The sequence below is a fragment of the Schistocerca nitens genome, chromosome 6 (assembly GCF_023898315.1).
Source record: "Schistocerca nitens isolate TAMUIC-IGC-003100 chromosome 6, iqSchNite1.1, whole genome shotgun sequence".
In the NCBI taxonomy this organism is placed as follows: domain Eukaryota; kingdom Metazoa; phylum Arthropoda; class Insecta; order Orthoptera; family Acrididae; genus Schistocerca; species Schistocerca nitens.
In genome coordinates, this window is record NC_064619.1 from 528,742,994 (window position 1) to 528,762,950 (window position 19,957).

At 41.9% G+C, this 19,957-nt stretch overlaps 1 protein-coding gene across 5 annotated transcripts in view; it reads left to right on the forward strand.

The window, feature by feature from the left end:
- LOC126262566 (cytosolic carboxypeptidase 1-like) overlaps positions 1-19,957 on the forward strand; it is a 524,760-nt gene that overhangs the window by 2,291 nt on the left and 502,512 nt on the right. The gene's annotated exons all lie outside the window — the stretch shown is intronic.

The window sequence follows — 19,957 nt, forward strand, 5'->3', positions numbered from 1 at the left end:
CTGTAGTTTTGGAGAAAAGTAGCTGCTTTTACTTTTGGAAAAGTCACTGTTCCTTGTATATTATTCAGTTGCTGTTTGTCAAGAATTCGGTATTTAATCTGAATGAACGTCAAGAGTGAGTATAGTTCATATCCTACACCTCCAGTTTATTAAAAGTTGTGATACTACTGTCAAAAGTTAAGAAATCAGTTTTCCATCTGTATCTTGCTGGATAATGTAACAAGTTTTATATTTTTATATATATAATAGAGGGAAACATTCCACGTGGGAAAAATATATCTAAAAACAAAGATGATGTGACTTACCGAACGAAAGCACTGGCAGGTCGATAGACACACAAACACACACACACAATTCAAGCTTTCGCAACAAACTGTTGCCTCATCAGGAAAGAGGGGAAGGAGAGGGAAAGACGAAAGGATGTGGGTTTTAAGGGACACACACACACACACACACACACACACACACACACACACACACACACACACACACACACACACACACATATCCGTCCTCACATATACAGACACAAGCAGACATATTTAAAGACCAATATGTCTGCTTGTGTCTGTATATATGTGTGTGATGAACATTTAACACAATACTTTAGCTGTTAGATAAGCAACTATTTACATTATTTCAGTAAGTTGTTCCTGATATTAGCCAAGAGCATATGTTTTATTACATTTCTGTAGGAACTCTTGCAAACTATTCACTTACAGACTCATTCAGAAGCTACTAGTTTTGAGCAAAGGTTTCTTTGTTCCAATAAATAATTAAATAATTGAGCTGCTGTTGATATTCTACTGTGTGTTCCTTCATTACTTATGGCAAGTAAGTGGATGTTTGGATCTTTACAAAATTATATCTTCATAATTAGAGGACTTCACAATGTACTGTGCACTGGTGTTGCACAAGAATGATGCAAATATCAGGTGATAACTGGTGTCTCAGAAGCCAATACTAATTTAACACTAGTAGAGGCAGCAGTTTTTACTGAAGCAGAATAAATGGAAGTGTGTTTCAGTCTGAAATATGCTGTTGTTTGTACCATAATCATGGAGACTTTTCAGTTGAGTTTAGCTTGTATCCTCTTATTATTTGTTATATACCTGATTTGAATCTGTAGCCGAACCAACAGGTAACTCTCACGTCAGAATGAAATACATAAAATTGTTGAAACACCAAAAGCTGATTTGGATATTACAGTGCTCGTACTGATTGAATTCGAAATGTTGGGAAATTTAGAGCTGACTAATGTTGTAAAAAACCTGTTTACAATGGTAGTATGAGGCTTTTAATTCTGTTTTGGAGTTACTGCCATCAGTTGCAGGGGAGATCACTGTCAAACTTGATTATGCGCTGATTATATTAACTGCATGGCTATTACTGGAACTGCTCTTCATAGGAATAAGCATTGCTGGTCTACATATTGTTATAAAATATATTGCCAGATTAAAATTGTATATTGTAATGAGAGACTGCAAATGACGCTAGCATTTTGCAAGGAATGTTCTTCTGACTGAGCATCCAGATGTAACTCTTGGTCCATCGTAGTTACTCTAGTAGATCACAAAAGGGAACTTCTGCCAAGAGTGGAAAATTGGAGAGAAACAGTGTGTTGAAACTGTGGGAGGATAAGGAAAACTCAGTTAATAAATACAAAAAATGAAAGAATGGTAGATCAATATAATGTGCTAAGCCTTTTCATATTTTACGATGTCTTGTGCCTGAAGGAACAGACATTGTTGAGTCACTGCTGTATTAAATATTACAAAATTTATTTGCTGAATGGAAATTCTATGACATCAGCTGTATTAGATATAGATATGCTAATTATTAGTAACACATGGAAAATTTATGCTGGTCTTAGACTCGAACCTGGCTTTCCCACTTACCGTGAGAAGTCGCTGTAACCACATCAGCTATACATGCATGCTCATCAAACTGATCTAAACCCCCGTATGCCGTGCTGTATACATCTCCTAATGGTCATAACATTACTTGGATTCTGGCTATAGGGAGAACGATACTACCTGTTCATCATCATCATCATCATTTTGCCCGTCTAGGCTTGTAATACATTTTTACGTGTGTGTTCCTTCATTGGTGGGTGTATACTTTGAGTAGACCTTTCCCAGAGCATGCAGTTTTTTGGCAGACCTGTGACATGGACAACATTGCAGCCCTAAATAACTTTTCTCCTCCCTGGTGATTTGCATCTGACTGTTCATAGACAATTCTACAGAAAAGAATGGTGATTGAGTGGCCACAAGTGTAGAAAGCTTTGTAAGCTTTCCTGTTTTGTGTAATGAAAGGCACAGCAGCTCTTATTAAATGAGAATAAATGGAAGATAATGTCTATAACAACAGGAGTGACCCGATAGTGTCAGATTACATGGTTGTGTAGTGGTGAACATATTGACCATGTAACATCATATAAGTACCAGTGGAAAAATGCTCCAGTTGGAGCACAAAAAAAGGTGAATATGCTCCCCTTTATTAAAAGACTCTGACTGAAATGTGGGGTAACAAATACATAATTCTACTTCCTTAACACCTTTAAAAATGTTCGCAAAAATATTGGCATGTGAACATATTTGCTCTCTTTTAACATCCACTCCCAACTGCCCATTCCCTCTCTCACTGATTTGGTCCAACTCATAGTCATTCTCTTTGTGGCTCTCCAGCTGTCACTGTCCCCCATCTCACAGCCACAGTTGACTTCGTTCTGTCCTACTGCTACCGTGTACTGTCGCTGTCTCCCTCTTGCTCTCTATAGCTGCTGCTTTCTAATTCAGTCCTTGCCACTGCTGCTGTCTCTTCTCACTGACACTATCTCTCTCTTTCTCATTGTCATTTTTAAAGACTGTGTCTCATTATCACAGGTTCTCACCCACTTCCACCCTCTCCTTCCCTTTATTCCTTTCCCATTGGAAAAGTCTCTCTCTTTTACTAGAATTGTTCTCTCACTGTCAGCTATGTTAAACTGTCACCGAGTCCCCCCCCCCCCTCTCTCTCTCTCTCTCTCTCTCTCTCTCTCTCTCTCTCTCTCTCTCTCTCTCTCTCTTACACTGCTATTGTCTCCTTCACTCTTTTAGTAAAGAGGAGCATATCCGTCTTTTTGTGCACCGATAGGAGCATTCTTCTGCTGGTTCCCTTCCTTTCCGTTGCCACAACAGGGCATGACTCTCGTATGAAGAGAACTTTGTGTCAGTAAAATTTTGGTAGTTTACTTGTGTGAAATTGAAATAATGCAAAACTAATTGTCCATCTCAGACCGGATTTTACGTGCACTAAAATTTCGCATAGGCTTTGGTACTACAACATGGGCTCCACAGAACTGTTCTGATGATGATAACGGAGACGCTTTACATCATATTTCTCCGTTCTGCGTCACTTTATAAGCTACTTTTTCGCATCACACCGCATTTTACGTGCACAAATAGGATGACTTTGAACCTTTGTATCTCGGAAACGGATTAATATATCTAGAAAATTTTAAAGTTTCTTCGAGATCGGAATCTTAGGACTATATCGTAAAAATTACAGCCATTTGCTGTGCCTTCAAGCTCACCGTACCACATAAGATGCAAAAATAACCAACCGTATGTTCAATTTGCCTAAGCAAGCGGACCCTGTACTGTACGATGGCGACAAGAAGACGATTCTTCTGTTTGGTATATGAATACTACCCATCCTAGCCTGGCCTAAGGGCTATCCAAAACACTTGACCTGCCTTTTCTATCGCCAACGAAACCCGAGGTATAAGCACTGGAAATTCTCGTTTTTATGACCGACTTTTTGTAACACGTTGATACGCATGCTGTCGCATAAATGCCGATTTAGGATAGTACCGAGAGGCCATATGAAATGGGACGAACACGCAATTCTCGAATTAGGAAAAGCGAATGAGAGACTTAGATTTGTTGTAGGGGTTCTGAGAAAGTGCATTCTGCCTGTAGAGGCAGTGTCGTACAAGATGACAGTGCGCCAATTCTGTTAATTGTTCCACCGTCTGTAGTCCTTGTCAACATAAGCTGACGAATTCAGAGCCGTGCCATGCCGGAATAACCCATATGAAAGTGTAACACACATGTTCGGAGCCATTTGATGGGACTCTTTCAAAGAAAGGTGACTAGTTTTCGTGAAATTCTGTGTTAGAAATTTAGATAACACGTATTCGAGGAAGACCGCGACCGTTCTGCCGCCACGTAGTGTATCTCGCTAAGGGAGAAGAGATTAGGGCGGGTTTAGAAGCATGTAGACAATCGTTTATCCATCGCTCAGTACACGAATGGAATAGGATAGAAAACACCAATTAGTAAAATATACCCTCCGCCATGCACTGTACAATGGTTTGCGGATTGTTTGTTGCAGTACAAACAATACTGCAGAATATTTGAAGAAGCAGTTCTCCTGTTGGACCTTAAATTAGACGGGATTCTGTAAATCAAAGAAGAACTACAGTACCCAACTAACTTAAGTGTGTGTCTGTTGAGTTGCCTAACGCCTCCAGGCGAAACAATTTTGGTTGAGAAACCATATTCTGTTGCAAAGGACGGGTGAGTGGTAGGTTTTCTTATCCCCAAGATGAACATGTTTAACGTCCTGAATGTTTGGCCTTTTGCTTCGACCAACTTAATGGTTTAGTAACACCAGTTTATACATATACCCAGTTTCTAACTGTAATATTTGTCTTCTGTTAAATCTTTTACAAAAGCTCATACCGCTTAATTAGTACATCATGAAAACATTTTTTAAATTACATGAAATATTGAAAATCAATTTTTTGTTGTCCCTGGCAACCGTTATATAGGCATCCTGCAATTGGGAGCGGGTGACCTTGTACTTGGTTAATCGTTTGGGAACTTGATGGTAGACATGAAATGATCGCCGACGAGCACGGTACGCGCAAATAATCGAATTTCGGCGAAGTCACGTGGGCGTTCAGGAGCCTGAACGGATTTTCCGGACAGCTGACAGACAGGTTGGACATGCGATTTCTGTTGTTTAACATTGATGGCGATGTTGGCCTGAGGAAGGTTATACACACATAAAAAAAGTTTTGCATCAACTCGGTTCCAAGAGTTCCGGAACGTGTACAGAAAATTGGAATAGAGATCAACATAAACATTATTTCCGCCCTTTTTATTGCTCATGAAAACAACACATTGCATGTTGTACCACCATACAGCGAGACCTTCGGAGGTGGTAGTCCAGATTGCTGTACACACCGGTACCGCTAATATTCAGCAGCACGTCCTCTTGCTTTGATGCATGCCTGTATCCATCGTGGGATACTATCCACAAGTTAATTAAGGCACTGTTGGTCCAGATTGTCCCACTCCTCAACGGCGATTTGGCGTAGATCCCTGATAGTGGTTGGTGGGTCACGTCATCCATAAACAGCTCTTTTCAGTCTGCCCACGCATGTTGGATAGGGTTCATGTCTGGAGAACATGCTGGCAACTCTAGTCGAGTGATGACGTTATCCTCAAGATGTGCACGATGGGGGCGCGAATTGTCGTGTATGAAGACGAATGCCTTGCCATTATGCTGCCGATATGGTAGCACTATCAGTCGGAAGATGGCATTCACGTATCGTACAGCCGTTACGACGCCTTCCATGACCACCAGCGGCGTACGCCGGCCCCACATTATGCCACCCCAAAACAACAGGGAACCTCCATCTTGCTGCACTCGCTTGACAGTGTGTCTAAGGCGTTCAGCCTGACCGGGTTTCCTCCAAACGTGTCTCCGACGATTGTCTGATTGAAGGCACATGCGAAACTCATTGGAGAAGAGAACGTGATGCCAATCCTGAGCGGTCCATTCGGCATGTTGTTGAGCCCATCTGTACCGTGCTGCGTGGTGTCGTGGTTGCAAAGATGGACCTTGCCATGCCAAGTTCCGCATCATACAGCCTGTTGCGCTCAGTTTGAGTCGTAACACGACGTCCTGTGCCTGCACAAAAAGCTTTATTCAACATGGTGGCGTTGCTGTCAGGGTTCCTCCGAGCCACAATCCATAGGTAGCGGTCATCAACTGCAGTAGTAGCCCCTGGGCGGCCTGAGCGAGGCATGTAATCAACAGTTCTTGTCTCTCTGTATCTCCTCCATGTCCTAACAACATCGCTTTGGTTCACTCCGAGACGCCTGGACACTTCCCTTGTTGAGAGCCCTTCCTGGTACAAAGTAAGAATGCGGACGCAATCGAACCGTGGTATTGACCGTCTCCGTCTTATACGCGCTGCTCTTTCGTGGTTTTTTACATCTTTGGGCGGGTTTATTGACATCTCGGAACAGTCAAAGGGACTGTGTCTGTGATACAATTTCCAGTCTGGGAACAGTTCTGGGAACTATGGTGATGCAAAACTTTCTTTGGTCTGTATATTATAATCTACAAAGAATCTGTCTCGTTCTCAAATGTCCATTCTTTTCAAACCTGCTGGTAGTAGAAGTGTTTTTACTTTTTTTTCGTGGAGAAATACTGGTGCCTTCTTGCGAACTACAGTTACGTGTGCAATCCACTGCAGGTTTTCACCTATTATTACTCATAGGCTCTTTGCTGAAGGAGAGACGTTGGTTTTTGTTCCATTTAGTTTTAAAGTTGGTAGGGATTTTCGATAATTCCGGCTAATGAGTCTAGAATGACCAACCACTACCGCTGTGGGTTCGGATATATATTCTCGATAGCTGTCTTCACTTTAATGGTTCTGCACTTACATACAGCTGGAGGTCATCAGTGTACGTGTGGTATTTGCAGCAGGATGAAACTAATGACACATCACTGACATACAGTGAAAAAAATATAGGACCTAACACCGAACCTTGAGGGATGTCGGATACTAGCTACCTCCATTGGGACTGTATTACTCTGCACTTCGCGAGGAATATAGGCTTCTGAATTTAGCAAGTAAAGTGTCGAAGTCAACATTGTCGAAAACTTTGCTGACGTCTTAGAAGCACAGTTATCTCTTGTGCATCCACAGTCACATTCAGGGCATCTGTTACTTTTATTAAGGCAGATGTGTTGCGATGTTCACGGAAATCTGATTGGCAGTCGTCTAGTACGTTTTTTGGTGTTAGGTAATTTGTTAGCTGATGGTGGACTATATATTCTAAGGCTTTGGGCAGTACAGGATGGATGCAAATAGGTCGGTAATGAAATGGTGCTGCGGCAACGTTCTTTTTAGGTAGTGTCTTAACTAGTGTCTTTTTTCTGGCCTCGGGGAACACACTTGTGGTTAAGGAGTCTTAGAAAATATGCTGCAGTGGGCATTAGTGCGTCAGTAATAAGCATCATTCGGACCGTGATGTCACCGTGTCTATTAGATGCTGATTTGGTACGCATGATTGCTTATTTGACGGTGTTGCAAGTAACATACTTTTGATAGAATTTTTCGTGTCTAAGTCGTTGACTCCCATGAAGCAATCAGTAAGTCTGTTTCGTGTGTGTGGTTCAATCGTGGTTGTAGTTGATGTGAAGTACCGGTTCAGTTCTTTGGCTGCGACAACTCGATCAGCTGCAGCTTTTACTTTGCCCATACCAAGACCATACAGATTTTCCCATAGGACAGCTGGTCTATTTCTGTTGTCGTTTAATGTATGGATGTGACTGAGTTTTGCATTTCTCACAGCTTGAGTGACTCTTCAGCGTCTGCTTGTAAGCAGTAAGACTTTCGGGCATGGGCGCAGTTTCGAATACTCGATATACAACGTCTCTTAGGTTAGTGATGTGTTTTTGTTCTTCACTTAACCAGGGCACAGATTTCCTTCTTACTTTTTCGATCTTCTGGGAGCACGTTTGTCCTAGTCGAGTAAGTTTGTTAGTAGATCCATGAAGTTATTAGTCCCTTGTCTTTACGGTCCCTACGACAGCGATAGGTAGGAGATTCTTAATTTATTTATGTTTCTTGGTTTAGTACCCTCTCGCAGGATAGCGGACGCCTATTTTCAAGAGTGTGCAATTCCAAGTTTTTCGACATCTCCGCAACGCTCTCCCGCTTGTGAAACAAACCTGTGACTAGTTGTGCTTCGCTCATTTGTTAACGTTCAGTATCCCCTGTTAGTCTAATTCGCTATGTGTCTCACTACTTGAGGTATATTCTGGGATGGGTCGCTCTGATTTTCTTTTGGCGGTCTCCATAATGGACTTTCTGGTCTGGGCATGAACTTTGGGTGCTTCTTGAGAGAACACATTCGTGTGAAGGATACATCCATATCACCTAGTCTATTCTGTTCAGGTTCTCGCAAAGTCAGAACACCGCTTGTTCACCCACTTTCAGCCGGCCTTTGTGGCGGAGCGGTTCTAGGCGCTTCAGTGCGGAGCCGCGCGACCGCTACGGTCGCAGGTTCGAATCCTGCCTCGGGAATGGATGTGTGTGATGTCCTTAGGTTGGTTAGGTTTAAGTAGTTCTAAGTTCTAGGAGACTGATGACTTCAGAAGTTAAATCCCATACTGCTCAGAGCCATTTGAACCATTTTGTTCACCCACTTTTCAAATTACCCACTTCTTTCTCGAAAGATGCTGAGCAATTTCCGTTTCACCAGGCCAGTTCCCCACTGCGAATGTAGTATGTAATGGGATGGCGCTTGCATTTCCGTCATTTCTTTGTCAGTTGCGACAAAATTTCGAATTATCTGTTACCAATGACGACGTCCGATATAAGGAATCTGTGATCATCATGCATGATTGCAGGACCGCCCTGATAATTGTATTCTTAAGCAGTGTGATCAAATATGTATGACCCTGCGCTCATAATCGTGTACAGCTTATATGTTCCTTCGATGTGCACATTTTCGTTTTCTAGGAGTTTGTCAACGCCAGTTTTTGTCATTTGTGTCCAACTCTGATGGGGAAATAGAAAATTGCACGTGGGTAAACTGAAAACGGCGAGTAAGTCGTCTACACACCCTTCGTGGTTCCGTGGAATGCTTATGGTCAGACTAACGATTAGGAGAAAATACTATTTTATTTAAATTCATCTTGTAAGCCGTTGAACGGTTTATGGCGTCCACTAGATCATTTATTTTTGTGAGTGGGCGTGTAGAAGATCAAGATTAACTAGGAATGCAAAAAACATGTAACCCGTGCAGAGAAAGACGGCCTTGACAAATTACGTCAGTTTACTTTTAATATTAGGCCGGTGCATAATATCTTAGTGTTTCTGTGTTGCATGTTGGTATTCCGGTTACATTGAGTTTATTTATCGATTGCCATTTTTTATTTGTAGGTCACTTGCTTTTGAGTTTACATATTTTAATTTTGTCATTTGGAGATAGTGAGTTGGCTGTGGACGCTAGGAAATGGAGAAATCGGAACATTTTCTACATATTCTTCTGTTTGAGTTCAGAAGAGGGGTGACAGCAGCCAGAAACATTTGTTGCACGTTTTGGGCTCATATCACTGGACAGATCGCGGCTAGAAAATGATTTTCTCGGTTTAAGGAGGACTGTTTTCACATTAGTGACTCTGCAGGAAAGCTTTTGGGGTGTGGCGAAAATTGTTTAAATGGCTTACTCCACAGCGATCCACGTATGTTAACATCTGTCATAGTGTGAAAAATTCAGAATCTGAAAAATGTAGTGAAGAGCAACAATAGAAGCATGTGCATGTGAGCTTAAACGAAATAATGGTATTTTTTATAATTCTAGTTGTTTGTCGGTCCCTGTTGGGACATTTTCAGCTGTTTTTGAAAAACTTTGATTCTTTGTTGTGCTATTTTTCAGACAGGTGGAAGCAAATTAATTGTTTTTACCTTGAACTTATAACTGTTTCTTACAATTTGATGTCGGTTATTGATTTTTCCTTCTCAGTTGCTACAGAAAAGCAGCACACTTTTAGATACTGTTTTTATAGACCAAGATAAAATTAATTGAATAAAACTTTTCCTGTTAAGAATGGTGTGCCTGATCATGATGCACAGCTAGTTATGACATAGCTCTTTACAGTTATGGCGAACAGCCTTCGAAAATAGTGTGTTTAATTAATGATTTAACAATTGAAAATTTTAAGGAAAACTTGCAACAGTTAGACTGAGATGAGGTGTACAGGGAACCTGATGCTAATTCATAATTTAATCTCTTTCATGATACCTTTCTGAGTGTACTTGGAAACTGTTTCCCTAAGAAAACAGTGAAATATAATCATAAAAAAACCATCTAAAACGCCAAGGCTTACTAAAGGGATAAAAATATCTTGTAAACAAAAAAGGGAAATGTTTCTTACTGTTATGAGCAATTATCCAGATACAGTGAAACATTATAAAGACTATTGCACTGTATTAAGAAAAGTTATTAAAAATTCCAAAAGTATGTGCATTATGTATGAGATTAGCACATCTGATGATAAAATTAAAACAATTTGGAACGATGTTAAAAGAGAAATAGGGCAACCGAGAGCACAGGAAGACTGTATTTTTATCAAACTCAGTTAAAAGTTTAACAAAAAACCAGAAGCAGAAAACATTTTTAATAATCATTCTTAAGTATTGTAGAGAAAATAGGATCCGGCCATTCATTAGAAAATGCAAGGCAGTATATGGAAGAGACAATATCTACACAATTTGATAAAACTGAAATTGAACCCACCTCTCCTACTAAAATTAGGAAAATAATAAATTCACCCAAAATTAGAAACTCACAAGGAATTGATGGCATTTCCAACAGAGTACTAAAAGCTAAGATAGTAGGATTCTCAGCCACATGTGTAGTAGCTTACTGAACCAGGTCATTTTCCCAAATAGACTGAAATATACTGATGTTAAATCATTGCATAAAAAAGCGATAGGTCTGATGCTAACAACTACCACCCAATCTCGTTTCTGACAGCTTTATCCAAAATTATTGAAAAAGTAATGTAGTCTAGAGTAGCATCACATATTTGTAAAAATGAAGTACTAACAAGTCATCTTGGTTTTCAGAAAGGCTTTTCAACAGACAATGCCATAAATGCTTTACGGATCAAATATTACATGTTTTGAATAAGCAAACATCACCCTCGAAATATTTTGTGACCTCTCAAAGGCTTGTGCCCATGTGAATCATTAAATTCTTCTACATAAGCTTAAGTCTTGTTGTATGAATGGTACAGTGCACAAATGGTGTAATTCATATTTAACTGGAAGAATGCAGAAGGTTCAAATTAACAGTACACGTAGTCTGCAAGAATCAACAGAGTCCTCTAACTGTGGAGGTATCAAGAATGGTGTCCCACAGGGTTCAATCTTGGGTCCTTTATTGTTCTTAATGTATATTGAGATCTTGTCACTGTGTATTCACGAAGGTGCAAAGCTAGTTCTTTTACTGATGATAAAAGTATACTAATCACACTCAAGAAACAAGAATCAGCTGAAGAAATTGTAAATAATGGCTTTCAGAAAATTATTAAGTGATTCTCTGCAAATGATCAGCCACTAAATTAAAAAAAAAGTGTATACAATTCTGTACAAATGGCTCTGAGCACTATGGGACTTAACAGCTATGGTCATCAGTCCCCTAGAACTTAGAACTACTTAAACCTAACTAACCTAAGGACAGCACACAACACCCAGCCATCACGAGGCAGAGAAAATCCCTGACCCCGCCGGGAATCGAACCCGGGAACCCGGGCGTGGGAAGCGAGAACGCTACCGCACGACCACGAGATGCGGGCACAATTCTGTACAGTAAATGGCATAACACCATAGATAAATATTGACTTTGAACAGAATTCTAGTGCTAAGGAAGAATATTCAAAATTTCTGGGTGTGAGCGTTGATGAGAAATTGAATTGGAAGAAACACATTGATGCTTTGCCGAAATGGTTACGTTCAGATACTTGTGCTGTTAGGGTTATTGCAAATTTTGGGGATAAACATATCAGTTATCTAGCCTACTATGTCTCTTTTCATTCACTGCTTTCGTATGGCATCATATTTTGGGGTAATTCGTCATTAAGACAGAAAGTATTCGTTGCAAGAAAATCGTGTAAGCAGTATAATACCTGGAGCCCAACCAAGATAACCTTGCAGATATTCAAGGAACTCGGGATATTCACAGTACCTTCGCAATACATAGGCTATATTCACTTACGAAATTTGTTATTAATAACCCAACCCAGTTAGATAATAATAGCGAATTGCTTAGCTACAACACAAGAAGAAAGGATAATCTTCACTATTCTGGGTTAAATCTGACTTTGGCACAGAAAGGGGTGAATTATGCTGCCAAAAAAATCTTTGGTCGTTTGCCAAATAGCATTAAAAGCTTGAAGATAGCCAACCAACATTTAAAAACAAATTAAAAGAAGTTCTCAATGACAACTCCTACACAATAAATGAATTTTTGAAAGTGAAGTAGTAACTAAAAAATAAAAATGAAAATAAAAATTTAAAAAAATGTGTAAAGAAAACTTACGTTAAACTGACACTTTCCACATCATTACGAAATGACGCGGACTCGAAAAGTTACCCCAGCGTCGGTAGACAATTGTAAAAAGCGACGGAGAATGTCACTGCTGACTAATGTCTGTTATGTGTATCTGTTCTGTTTATCAAACTTCTGGAAAAACGCTACAAACTTATGCACAAACCTAGTATTTCATTGTATTGATGTTTTCTCATTTTCGTACTTCATTTCCTGTAACTATGTTCGAACTCTGAAATTAGTCTTTTCATTTAGCCTCTAGTGGTTGTGGCACCATGAATGATTTTTGTATAATTTGATTGACAAATATAAGTAGTTTTGCAACATCTCATCGTCTGCAATACTCTGTGACAAAGAAATGTGACTGAGTTACTCAACCACGACTCACGACCCATCCTCGTAGCCTTACTTCCGCCAGGACCTCATTTCCTACCTTCCAGACTTAACACTTGCAGGACCGGGACATTCTACATGGTGATAGACCTTTGGATTTTAAGATTTTTGAGTGAAAAAGCTCGTGGCTATTTCTCCCTGTTGAGTTTCGCGCGGCGCACTGCAGTCCTGTGCACTGCAAGGGCGTGTGTGTTGCGTTTCGCTGTCGTGTGGTGCACGGTGCAGCGCGCCCTTCCAAGCTATCGTTCCGGGGGGGGGGGGGGGGGGTAGAGAGAGAGAGAGAGAGAGAGAGAGAGAGAGAGAGCGCACCACGGAGCGATCGATGCAGACTGCTGGAAGAAACGATACTGCGGACACATGGCGGTCTGGGGAGTGTACCCAGAATGAACTTTCACTCTGCAGCGGGATGTGCGCTGGTTTGATACTCAGGCAAATTAAAACTGTGTGCCGGACCGGGAGACGAATCCGGGCAATTGTCTTTCTTCTAGGACTGCTACTCCTACAAGTTTCATGGGAGAACTTGTATAACGCTTTTGAAGGTAGGAGACGTAATGAAGGAAAAAATATAATTCTTCTTCGAATCACCATGCTAGATAAACATCTTGCGTTAACTCATCATTCACGGATTAGGAATACTTAAAATTTCGTAACTATCACACAGTTCATCAGGCGTTACAAATATTTATCTAAAAGTACTGTAAAATTGTTGGCGCACTTGATGAATGGAAATAAATCCGTCGATCACCTTTGCATTTACTATGATGGACTATTTCAGGTAAACACGCAGCGAGTGAGACTCTACAGTAAAGTAAGTAATACTTAAACAAAATTATGGAAAATAAAAATGTCGTGAATTGCATTACCAGAAAACAGTTGATTTCAATTTTCTTTTTCATTTGAGGATTAATTGTCTTGCCATGTCTCAGTAACCCTAAGGCTAAGATGGAGACTACTGAAAAGTTTGAAGTAATTATGTGGCCACTGACCAGTCAGAATCCTTTACGAAAGGCTCTCTCTTCGAAGTCTTCAATCCTAAATTAAGAGGAAAATACTGCGTGCATAGCGTGCATAATTGAATCGGACATCACCCATGTCACGGGTTGAAAGTATCGTGATTAACGAGTGTATTCAGAGTTATAAACAGTCTAGGAAAATGAGCGCGTTCTCTTTCCCAGTGAGTTTTGCCGAGTGAGTGCATCAAATGACAAAAAACTAAATCGGCCGCAAACCCGAGAATTTTGTATTAGTGTAAATGTGTAAACGAAAGTGTGGACCGGTAGCATTCTCGCTTCCCACGCCCGGGTTCCCGGGTTCGATTCCCGGCGGGGTCAGGGATTTTCTCTGCCTCGTGATGGCTGGGTGTTGTGTGCTGTCCTTAGGTTAGTTAGGTTTAAGTAGTTCTAAGTTCTAGGGGACTTATGACCACAGCAGTTGAGTCCCATAGTGCTCAGAGCCATTTTTTTGAAAGTGTGGACCCAGATAAAAAGAAGTGAAGTATAGCTCCTCTATAAAATCTAACCACATCGGACAACAAATTAGTCAATCGAGTGCATACGTACACATGAATCGTTAAACGTTCACGGATGGCGCAGCGATCGAGCCACGTGCTCAACCTCATGCGCATTGCCTCTACATGGGCGTACCTTGGAGACATTTACGTTTTCAGCGGAAATTGTACGTAAGCATGGATAAATGTATGGACGTGATTGTAGTGGAAAGGAGAAAACATATTTAGCCTAGTCGATGGCTATGCAATGTGTGAAGTTGCTGGATATGTTAAAAGGGCTTAGTCAGAATGTCGTGAAAGGAGGGGTCTAATTTGTTAAAGGGGGACCTTAAAAAGGCTCGTGTTTTTATTCAGTCTGAAAACAAATGTATTTATTTTTTAATTTTCTGTGCGTAATGTGCTTTTGGAAGCGCTCATACAAATAGTATTTGGTCTATAAAATTATGTAAGGAAAACTAACACACAAGCACGCACACGCACACACGTTAGGTTGAGTAAGTCATAATATTGAAGGGTTCAAACCTCTTTTGACAATACCTATTTTTTTTCCCTATTACAGTTTGTCTTCAAATTTCCGGAATATCTGAAACCAAGACCAAGTCAAAATTTCTTCAGCACATCAAAACATCCCAAGTTCCTCCATTTCAACTTGAAATTATAGCAATCAAATTTATTTATAAAACATTACGGAATACACAAATGCTATGAACTACAGTTTTGGGATCTTAACATCGATTAACGCGTTGATTTCAACTAGACTTGTAATGTATCCGACGTCACAAATGAGTTTGCGTTTATACATGATAATATAAATGATGACTGACAACCTCAGCTGCCGACAGGTGTTGTTGTTATACCTCGATGTGGACAGCTGAAAATGTGTGCCCCGACCGGGACTCGAACCCGGGATCTCCTGCTTACATGGCAGACGCTCTATCCATCTGAGCCACCGAGGACACAGATGAATAGCGCGACTGCAGGGACTTATCCCTTGCACGCTTCCCGTGAGAATCACATTCCCAACTGTCCACAATTCTACATATGTGTTGTACCTTATAGACATTTGCCCACGCACTCATTACTCGCGCACGCTTTGGCGATTCCTTTGAGTGTGGGCAACCTGTGCGCATTCGCACAGACGAAGGTCAATGGCTGGGTAGCCTTTAACTATATATACGAAGACAGTAACTAGTTCTCGAAAGAACAGTTACTGTTGATGACCGTGCAGCTTTTCCCTGGAATAAATGACTGACAACCTCAGCTGCCGACAGGTGTTCTCAGTTTCCAATAACGACTGCAGTGCTAACATTTACCTGCTATAGGTGGGTAATTAGGGTATTATATCAGCGTGTACGTATTTTTGAATTATCATAATGCTAAAGAACAAATAAAAATTTATCTCTTCCTTCTTTTTACAAACTTATTACCTGTAATTAGACATTGTCACAACAGCACACAGAACAAAAGCAATAAACATCAGGGCTTACATTTAATTCAACTGCAAGTAAGAACTGGACTGATTAACAAAACAATTGAGTTCAAGTAAGGACAAGTATGTGCAGTAGTTGATCTTGGCTAAAGCATGGGTGAGCGATGGCTGATAGTGCTATCGATACTTCGTTACTTAAAATCTATCGATTGTAGTGTTTACTATCGACAGTGCATATCTCTTTATAGTAGCATGGCAAGGAGCGGTGGAACACACGTGGCCACGAAACACGTCAGCATTGTTGCCGGAAAAAGATTCTGACAGACAGGGGACCAGTCCCCTGCAGAAATATCGAGCCATGCTACTCCTATAGGCGTTCATAATAACGGAAGTGTCGCACGTGCAAGAGTTTGTGCACGAATTGACCTCTCGATAATGGCCATAAATCTACGATGGGGCCGGCCCCTGGTGGCCGAGCGGTTCTAGGCGCTTCAGTCTGGAACCGCGCGACCGCTATGGTCGCAGGTTCGAATCCTGCCTCGGGCATGGATGTGTGTGATGTCCTTCGGTTAGTTAGGTTTAAGTAGTTCTAAGTTCTAGGGGACTGATGACCTGAGATGTTAAGTCCCATAGTGCTCAGAGCCATTTGAACCTTTTTTTTTTTTGTACGATGGGATTCTTGTTGGGCAATCTGGGTGGCCAGATTTTTCACTCGAGTTCTCTAAAATGTTCTTCAAACCATTCGGGAACAGTTGTGCCCCGTTGACATATCATTGTTTGGAAACCCGAAGTCCATGAATGGCTGCAACATGTCTCAGAGTAGCCGAACGTAACCGTTTCCAGTCAATGATCAGTTCTGATGGACCAGAGGTTCCATTCCATTCCAGGTTAACAGAGCGCACACCATTTTGGACCTACCACCAGCCTGCACAGTGCCTGTTTAACAGCTTGGGTCCATGACTTCGTGGGGTCCGCGCCACACTCAGATCCTACCATCAGCCCTTACCAACTGAAAACGGGACTCGTCTGACCAGGCCACAGTTTTCCAGTTGCCTAGGATCCAACCGATATGGTCATGAGCTCAGGTGAGGCGATGTCGTGCTGTTAACCAAAGGCAGTCGCGTCGGTCGTCTGCTGCCAAAGCCCATTAACGCCAAATTCCGCCGCACTGTCCTAACGGATACGTTCGTCGTACGTCCACATTGATTGCTGCTGTTATTTCACGCAGTGTTCCTTATCTTATAGCACTGACAACTCTACGCAAACGCCACAGCTCTCGGTCGTTAAGTGAAGGCCGTCGGCCACTGCGTTGGTTAGAGATAATGCCTGAAATATGGTATTCTCGGCACACTCGCGGCTCCGTGGGTCTCGGAATATTGAATGACTTAACGATTTCCGAAATGGAATGTTGCATGCGTCTAGCTCCGATTAAAATTCCGCATTCAAAGTCGTAATTCCCATCGTGTGGCCATAATTACATCGGAAACATTTTCACACGAATCACCTGAGTGCAAATGATAGCTCCGTCAATACTCTGCCCTTTTATATCTTTCGTACGCGATACTACCGCCATCTGTATATGTGCTTGTCTCCATCCCATGTGTTTTGTCACCTGAGTGTAATTTTTATAATGTTGGTATCTAAAGTTGTAGAGAACTGTTGTATAAAGAGCATCTGTCTGATTTATTTGATACACATATGGTTGTCTAGTGATTGTTAGTTTCCCGTACACACACACACACACACACACACACACACACACACACACAGAGAGAGACAGAGACAGAGAGAGAGAGAGAGAGAGAGAGAGAGAGAGAGACCAGAATTATTAACGGCTCGAGCTTTGCTGCGTTAATTTACATCGTGAGATGGCCACAAGTCGCTGTGAATTTGTGCAGCACTTCCTTGTCATCCCAAGTCTGCGAGCTGCCAAGAAATGCCACGTTAGATGTCTCTCTCTGCTTTCTATCCAGACAGGCGACTAAGCTAACTTCATGGGTTACCTGACTGTTCGTCGCTCCTGCTTCATGCCTACAAAACTGCGACCGCAACTGGCCTAATAAGATTCCTTTAAGTAGCACGCATAATTCCTCTCGAGAGGCGCTATGCGCAGAGCGTGCTTGTGTGCCAAAGCCACACAGGTCGCCTCGCCCCTGCCAGCTACTAACGTGTACGAGCATGGCTGCCCGCCAGCCAGCGTACTCGCTCCACGACAGAGCCGCCCCCGCCCCCTCCGCTCTTGACACTGCAGTCCGCTCTGTCGGCGTGCGAGCTATATTTAATTGCCCGGCAGGTCCACCTGATTTATATCCCACGTCCTGCGTTTACGTCGCCAGCCGAATTGAGGGTTAAAGAACTCGTTACACGGTCGCAGAAAACGGTTCATTAACACGCTTCGGTGGCTCTTCTTCCTAAGAAAACTTTTCACACAGCCAGCGTCCATCTTGGGGCGCGGTCCGCTCTCAGTACACTTACTGTTCCCGATCCATTGTAACGCTGTGGTACCTTACATAACTGTCTTTTAAGCTGAATATGATCATTTCTGAGTCAGTGTATGGATGTTCAATCTACTTACAAGGGGACCGTACGAACTTCCTCTGATTGTTAATGACAGGATGTGTAAAGCACGACTGGGACTTTAACATGTGAGAACAGGAACACGCAACTCCCAACCGTTTACGAGAAAATCGTGTTTGAATATTGTAGGCGTACTCACATACAGTGTGTTCAGAAATTCCGTTAAAAACTTCTAGGACTTGTTGGGGAGAATGAGTGCATATTATTTCGAAAGGAATCCGTCCGGAAACGTCATCTAACGACATTGCAGAGCATAAAATTTATAGGCGCCGGCGCCTGTAAATGTATGTATTTACAAGGTGATTCAATGATGATGTTACAAACTTTCAGGTGTGATGGAGAAGGATAAATGTATCAATTTGAGGTAAGGGTCCCTGTACCGGTAAGGAGCGGTCCAAAAGTTACAAGCGAAAACCTTTCTGATACCCCTGACAGTGGAATTCTTGTATCGGTACTGTTGTTGCTAAGATTGTAGGATAGGCAACTTTCAGAGGTGCTGTAGTACGGACCAAAACAAGAAAAAATGTCTACTAAACGTGGGCTCTAAAATGTGTACCTTAAGAGTTATGACCACGTGTTCAGTTGAGGAGATGTGTTCCACACCAGCGAAGATAACAAAGTGCTCATAGGTCCTCACGTATGCATTTTAGAGCCCATGTTTACTAGACCTTTTTCCTGTTTTGGTTCATACTACCACACCTGAAAGTCACATATCCTAAATTCTTAGCAACAACAATACTGATACATTTATTCCACTGTCTGAAGTATGAGTGATTTTCGCTTGTAACTTTTGACTCATTCGTTTCGGAGCCAGGGCCCCTTACCTCAAATTGATACGTTTCTCCGTTACACCATCCTTGAAAGTTTGTAACATCATCACAGAATCACCTTGCATATGCACTCCTAGAAGTTTGTAATGGAAATTTCCGTACACTCTGTATATACAGAGGTGAAAATCATGGCATATGGAATATGCGCTGTGATCATAGGCAGATGGCGGTAGTACCGCGTACACAAGGTACGAAAGGGCAGTGCATTCGCGGAGTCGTCCTTTGCACTCAGATGCTGCATGTGAAAAGGTTTCCGACATGATTATGGCTGTACGACAGGAATTGAGACTTTGAATGCGGAATGGTTGGTAGAGCTAGACGCATGGGACATGCAATATGGAAATTCAATATTCAGAGATCCACAATATCAAGATTGTGCCGAGAAAACCAAATTTCTGGCATTACCTCTCACCACGGACAACGCAGTGGCGGATGGCCTTCCCTCAACGACCGGGATTAGCGGCGTTTGCGTAAAGTTATCAGTGCTAACAGATAGCAACACTGCGTGAAAAACAGTATAAATCAGTGTGGTAAATACGGTGAACGTATCCGTTAGGACAGTGCGGTGAAATTTGGCGTTAATGGGCTAGGGCAGCAGACCACCGACGCGAGTGTCTTTGTTAACAGCACTACATTGCCTGCAGCGCCTCTTCTGGGCTCGTGACCAAATTGATTGGGCCCTGGACGACTGAGAAGCCGTGGCTTGGTCAGGCGAGTCCCAATTTGAGTTGATAAGAGCTGATTGTAGGATCTGAGTGAGTGTGGCGCAGATCCGATGAAGTCATGGAGCCAAGTTCTCAACAAGGCACTG